This window comes from Brassica napus, unplaced genomic scaffold (genome assembly GCF_020379485.1).
Source record: "Brassica napus cultivar Da-Ae unplaced genomic scaffold, Da-Ae ScsIHWf_1882;HRSCAF=2525, whole genome shotgun sequence".
Taxonomy (NCBI): Eukaryota; Viridiplantae; Streptophyta; class Magnoliopsida; order Brassicales; family Brassicaceae; genus Brassica; species Brassica napus.
The window spans coordinates 21,103-28,470 of record NW_026015297.1 but is presented as its reverse complement, the minus strand read 5'-3'; the positions used below and the strand labels follow the sequence as shown (position 1 = coordinate 28,470).

Here is a 7,368-nt window from a genome sequence, read left to right as displayed (position 1 = left end):
TATTTGTTTTCTGATTCTTCTGTTCTTTTGTTTGTTGTCTTCAGTAGTTAGTAATCTTCTTGTAAAAAATTGAAAAACGGGGGTAATAAATCTTAACCATTTTTACCAAAAAAAAAAAAACAAAAAAAAGGTTGGGAGTGAAGCTCGAGGGGCCCGAGAGCGAGCTGATTCGATCTTGACTCGTTCCCGGAGTTTCTCTAAGTTTCCCAAGTCAACTCAACAGTGGTACGGACAACATCGGGGCTTAACTCGCTGGGAGTTGGCTTCAGGGTTTTAAACTTGTCCCCAGATGACACAAATTCAACCATTTTCGACTCGAGTCCGGATGGAACATTGATCGCTGACGTACGATCAAAATTTGGAGATAGATTCTCAGGAAGAAGAGAAGAGGAAACTACACGGCGTTGTTACTATGTTGTTGCAGTCTGCAAATATGATCCCAAGATTTAATAAAACATCTCTGACGTTGCACCGTCGTTCACAGAGTGGTGCGATGCGATGCCCATGCAGAACCCTTGCTTCGGGAACAACGTGACTTGCACGGAAAGCAAGGTTGCGAGTCATCGAAGATTTTCAACTCGGGTACCAATGGACGATGGTCCGTAGCCAGACGTAGTCCATCGCCGGATAAAAAGGAGAAGTCTGCGTCCGTCTCCGCGACCGTGAGAGAAACTGTGTCGTGCTTGGAGACGGTGACGCACGGCTTGTGTCCTGTGGGCTCCACGTGAGGCGGCCGGTGAGGGGAAGGTAGTAGCGGAGGACTTGGGGAGAGAGAGAGAGCTTGAGCTTTGGAAGGATGTGAGAGTGGAATGTCTCGGATGATACTAGGCCTGTTCGTTTACTAAACGCCCTGCGTCAACACTAGCGGATGAAATTGAAATTTGTTTGTAATTTTCTTCTGCACTGACGCTGGTGAAGGAAAAAAGAGAATGCGAGTTAGAATGATCGATGGAATCGGTGATATTTGTGCCGCTGAAATAACTAGCGTCACTGTTTATCTTTTCTTTTTCTTCCATGCGAATGAAAAACATGGATGCTCTTCCATTCTTTCTTTTCTCTCTTTGTTAGACCATCTCCATTGGTTAGAGACCCTAAAGGATTCTTAAAATTAAATTAGTGGTTAATTTTTATGATTTGAAAACTTTAGAACCCATTTTGTCTATTTAATTTTTTCATCCTCCATTGGAAGAACCTCATTGAGGTTCTTAAAACTTAATTTTTTTTTAAGTGAAATGATTTGAAAGAAAAATGAACATATTATTTTTATTAATAATGACATAAAAGCATATTAAAAATACAAATACATATCGTAAACGAGAAAAGCCGATTAGTTAAAATCTTCATTTGTTTCAAAATTTTGTATATATTCTCAACCAAATCCGTTTTCAATTGTTGATGTATTGTATTATCACGAACACAATTCTGAATGCTCATGTGCGAAAAAACCGATACATACATCAAACTTATCATGTAGAATGATACATGATAAAAAACATGAGCCTTTTATTTTGTGGATGTCTAGTTGGAAACTAAGGTAAAGAATCTGTATGATTCGGATTCAAAAGCTCAAATAAAAAACACACAATAAAACCTTTTTTTTACGACAGGAATTCACATTTGTGGAGGAGAACAATCAAAGAGAAAATAGTAATAAGAAGAAGCATGTACACACGACCATTACCGTAAGAACCTTATGATTGGTTCAATGTTCTTCCGATAAGGCAAAACTCAAAAACACTCAGAAAAAAATGGATAGAATTGAATAAAACGAGAAAGAAAATAAAGAAGCCACCAAGGTTGTCTTTTGTATTTCTTCTCAGGGTTGTGCAAGTCTCTTGACAATTGAAGCCATGTAGTTTCCTTGATGTTCAGCAAGAGCCAACTCTGTCTCCCTAGCTTCTCTTGAGCCATCACCAGCGAACACACGAGCCTCCATGGATCGAGTCCATTTTGAACATTCTGCTCCAAACGTGTAGACTATGGGGACGATTAGCATCCCGTGATGCACCAGCTGTGTGATTGCTGTCATCTGCAAAACAAAACACATCATATGTTTCAGAGATTGACACTACAAAATAGCAAAATATAGGACCATCTAATTGTACACTTGTTAAGATCTACAAAAGCCATGTGACGTAATACCTCACATTGTTATGCTTCTCTGTATTGCTTTGTTAGATCATCAGTACTAGACAATATTACAAAAAATATTGTGTAAAGGAATCAAACTATCACAGAAGCCTATTGACAAAAAAAGAAGGGTATAGATTCCATAGAAGTTAGGAGTAAATCACCTGAGAAAGAACATAAAGAATCTATCGCAGATATGCAATTTACAGGAAGCAAACACTCTCATGTCTAGAAATTTAGCAACTGTGGTGCTGAGAAAGTTAGAATCAATTCTTATAAAGTTCATTTTTACAGGATCAAATCTAATAAAATTTTTCATTTTTACAGTCTTATCCTACCAACATAGAGATCAGTGTACTCAATGGTGATCAGATCCAACTGAGTTCTAAAACTAAAACCTTTATAAGATTCCACCATAGACTATAAACTCAATTGTCTGAACACAACAAACTTTTCAGGTAAACACATAAAGTTCATGTCTTTATGTACTTTCGCATTAATTTCAGACAATGCCTCAATCAAAAATCAAAAGACAAAACTTTGATGACAAGAACTAAACACTTGTACTCCAAAGTCAACTACTTTACTTTCAGATAGAAATAACAGAGTTAGCTTACGCAATGGTCTCTTGTCCACCTCCCTGAGTCCTTGTACTCACGAAGAACCCAGCAGGCTTCCCGGCGAGCGTCTGCTCCTTCCACAGCTGCCCCGTCGAGTCAAAGAAAGAGATTCGAGAGAGGAGGCGGATTAATGAGATTCGAGAGAGGAGGCGGCGATTGATTGATGAGATTCGAGGAGGAATCGGATGATTGTTGCTATTTTCTTCAAGCCTTCTTTTCTTCTTGGGATTCGAGAACGGAGGAGGAAGGAAAGAAGGAGAGAGAGAGAGAGAGAGAGACATTATGGAGAGGTCAAATAGAAAACTGCCACGTTAGGGTCTCTTACCAATCCCAGAAAATCCCATTTAAGAGGCGGTTCTTCTTTTTTTTGGCTTTTTTCATTTTTTTTTTTTTTCATTTTGTTTGAAACCTCCTTTAGGAACAAACCCACAATGGACTTGCTCTTAAGTTCTCTCATTTTCCCTTTAAACTCAGCCGCTAGTGTTGACGCAGCGCGTTTAATAAACGAACAGGCCTAATGAGTCGGTGAGTCTATAGGATGTTGTTTTATATAGCGTAACTAGATGAAGAAGTTCAGAGAGAGACTGAAGGAGTTGACTGAGTCATCAGACGATCTGGTAGCAGGGCTTGACTTGTACCTTCTCGATCACGTTTAGCGCCATTGATAGCCGAGGAGCGGAAGCAAATCGGAGTATCTCTTATTTTCTCTAATTTGCTGCATATATTATGTATCACCAACCGGTGAGATCCGACAATCCGTGTAGACGTGAATCATGTCATCCCCAATACTTTAATTCATGTTTTAGTGGTGTTGATAAAATAATATACAAATTATTTAGAATTACTGCTTTTAGTTTATTCACAAAAATAGCTATTAAATAAGAAAATCACTAAAATAAATTTTATTAAAGGGGTTAAAAGACATTTATATTAACTAACTAGGACCGGTCCGCCCTACGGGCGGGATGATAATTTGAAAATAATGTAAGCCAGATTTTGATCCGTGTTTTGCAAGAGCTGAATATTTTATGATGACAAATTCTATATCTTAATAAATATTTTATTAATTTTAAGAATTTTTGTATTTAAAATATTTTTTCATTTAAATCAGTGTTTTTAAATTTGATCCGAACCCACGGTCAAACCGATTAATCCGGTGGTTCGATAATTCAATTTAGGTTTAAAAAATATCCATATTTAAAAAATCATGAAAACCCGAAACTAAATCGATTGAACCGATAGATGGCCAATATGTAATATAATTTGATTTAAACTGTTATAGTTTCATAATTTGTCATCTTTTAATCCAAAAGATTATATGTATTTTTGTTTTTTTATAAATTATTTGAATTTTTCCATTATTTAATTTATCTAAATAATTTGAGAGAAAATTGTTAGAAATTATAAAAAAAGATGGAATATTAGTTAAACATAAATATTAACATCTAATTAACACACTAAATACATATTAGAGACTCTGTATTTGAAACCAATTATTAAATAACAGAGTAAAGGGTCTCAAACTATTAGTATTTGTATTTCTGAAAACGATGTCTTCGTATAAAGCTCAGAAGGGTTGGACATCAGATTGGCTGTTGTTCCTGCGATGAAAGTGATTTAGTCAATGTATTTTTTTTTAAATCGGACCAGAGATAGCAGAAGAACGTATCCAAATTGATACTAACCCTATGTGTCTCCGCGGTCTTGTATATACGCTGGTTGCTGTCAATGTGAGTCATGAGGTGTTCTAAGTCAGCAGTGCAGAGCAATGGTGTGGTTAGTTTCTGTAAACGAAATCAGAATGATATTTAGTGAATTTATGACTGATATCTAACTCTGAAACACCGCATGAAGCATTAGCAGATGCTGCATATCCTAACTTCCTCCAGAACTACCGAAGCAAGTAGTACTTAAAAGAGAGAGTTGTCTTGACACCTACAAATAATACTGTGCGTGAGGTGAACGCCTATCTCCTCTCCAAAGTCCCATCAAATGCTAAAGTGTATTTAAGCTCTGATTCCATTGAGTTAGAAGCTACACCAGATGATGACAAAACACTAAAGATGATGAATCTTGAAATCTCAGTTAAAATATAACTCACTAATCAGTGTCATGTTGCTCATATATCCTATAAAACTGGTACCCAAAGCAAAAGCCTTGGGTAACCAAATAAAAAACTGTTAAAAATAAATTAATTCGTAAATTACATTAAAAATGTTTAGTTTATTATATCTATAATGAAAGTTAGACTACATTGACTACTTTGTTACTCCATTACGTATTTTCTTTTGCTTTTGAATGAATTGAGACTTTTAGTTTCTCGTATAGATTTTCTTTTAAACATATTGATTCAAAGCTAACCAATCCCGTTGTGCTAAACTTTAAACCAACCATTTAATCTATAATATATATTTTTTCATATAAACATATAGTATACATGCAAACTTTGTATTATACGTATATATTAAATAGCACAACAAATTTCTTTCTGCTTACTTTTTTTTTGTTAAAGTACTTTTTATTCCTTTTGTGTTTTTAATAACTCGTTAGATTTTGGTATGCCACATACCGTAGCGAATAGTGAGTTTCCTACAAACTAAAATAAAATGAATTGGTTTACAAAATATTTGGTATTAGTATAGATTATATTATTACATTTCATTATTTAGATGTGATAAAATCATAATGAAAACATTTATAAATTTATAGATCTTATGTTTTACTGCTATATAAAAATTTATAATGGTTATAAGATATATTATGTGTTATACTACTAATTCATTTTAAAAGTTAATATTATTCTCTTAGCAAAGATTACTATTTGTGTGTGTTAGTTGGAGATTTTTTTTTGGGACACTGAGACAATATTCACTGAGACGATATTTGTTCACCAATCTTTTGATATACAAAACCTATGAAAGATGACACGTAGTTCGTTTCATAAAATACTCGATTTAATATTTTCTTATAAAATATTATTAGTTTTATAAAATATTTGTTATAAAGTGGTTTTATTGTATGATAGATTTAATCCATTTACCAAAAAAGAATAAGAAAAGATAGATTTATTCATCAAATCGTTCTTCTTCCTTAATTTGTTTTTATTTTCTTCTTCGCTTTCTTTTCGACTCTTGCAATTTTCTTTTTTTCGATTTCTTCAGATCTTTTCTTAACTTCTTCAGATCTTTTTTTTTTGAAAAAAATCAGATTTTTCTTTATGCTTTGACGTTTACTTTAATTTCTTTTAATATATTGTTTTTTTTTTCTTTCATTGATTATACATCCTTTGCTTTTAAATCCAATAGTTGCATTAACTTCTGGGATCTTTGACTTCTTTTCTTCCCAACACACTCATTTTTTCGTCTTCGCCTTTTTTCTATCCTTGACTTATTTTTTCCTTTTCATTTGCATGTTTCAGATCTGACTCTTGGAGAAGAACGTGGAGAACCATTTACACATCACCACCGACGCTGTTTACATTTACCATATTTGCAACTGAACAGTGTCATTTGTTCTGGCCACCACCGTTGTCATTTCTTCCACCATCGCCATTATTGTCATATCTTCTTCTACCGACATAAGTATTCTATATTTACATTTATTATAATTTCTGTTTATTTTCGTCTGTAATATTTTAGTGATTTAAAATCGTTTTATATTTTTTACTTTATTATTTTGTCAAGATTAGAATTTGGCCCAATTTAACAAAGTAGTCCAATATGTATAAGTCTCGAATATACATTTGGAGTTAATTCTTAGTGGACTGGACTTAATAAACTAAAATAATGACAACAGAAAAAACGAAAACCCAGACGGAACACAAACAAAAATAAATGAAACGCATCGTTTTTGTGAAAAAGGACAGGTGTTGCTTCTAGGATGCACGACTTTCCACGTGGCATCACAGGAGGGTCACCAACATCTTTATATATATATAAATATAAATTTAGAGTTTAGAGTTAAAAAGTGAAGTTTTGAGAATATGGTTTTAAACTTACAAAAATAAAAAAATTAAAATTTTCATATTAAAAAGGAACTATTTTGGTAATTAACTATTTTGTGACAAAAAATTTTAAAAAACATTTAAGAGAATTATCCTAAAATCAATGTTTTCAAGACAAGTTATATGATAAAACTGTTACTCAGTGGCATTATAGTAGTTTTATAATTAAATCGCATAATATCAGGAAATAAATAATAAGATTAAGAAAACAATTTAAAATAATAACATCTAAATAAAAACCCATTTAAGTGTGCCATTTTTCTAAAAAATAGTTTTTCGTTGAAAAAGGCTTTTGAGACCAATTGATAGCGGGTGAAACAAATGTGACTTGTTTACTATATATTCTATCCATCTATCTTAAAATGACGTATAGTTTAGATTTTTCACACATATTGATAAATATATTAAATTTCAGTAATAAATACATAATTTTTTTGTGATTTTTTATAATTCCAAACTAATACGAATTTAATAAACGTAATTATTTTTTTTGAAATTTACAAATGATCAACTATTAGTAGATAAAATATACATTGAAAAATACAAAAATATACTTATTTGAAACAATTTTTTTATTTTCGAATTTGCACCTTTATAGAACAGAAGGAGTATATT

General features: G+C 32.9%; 1 long non-coding RNA gene across 1 annotated transcript; it reads right to left on the bottom strand.

Annotated features, from left to right (window-relative positions):
- Positions 1-1,802: 1,802 nt before the first annotated feature.
- Positions 1,803-2,925, bottom strand: LOC125599516. The gene is made up of 2 exons (XR_007333251.1): positions 2,748-2,925; positions 1,803-2,029 (listed from the first exon to the last, which is right to left on the bottom strand). It is a non-coding gene; the product is annotated as an uncharacterized LOC125599516 (long non-coding RNA).
- Positions 2,926-7,368: the final 4,443 nt, after the last annotated feature.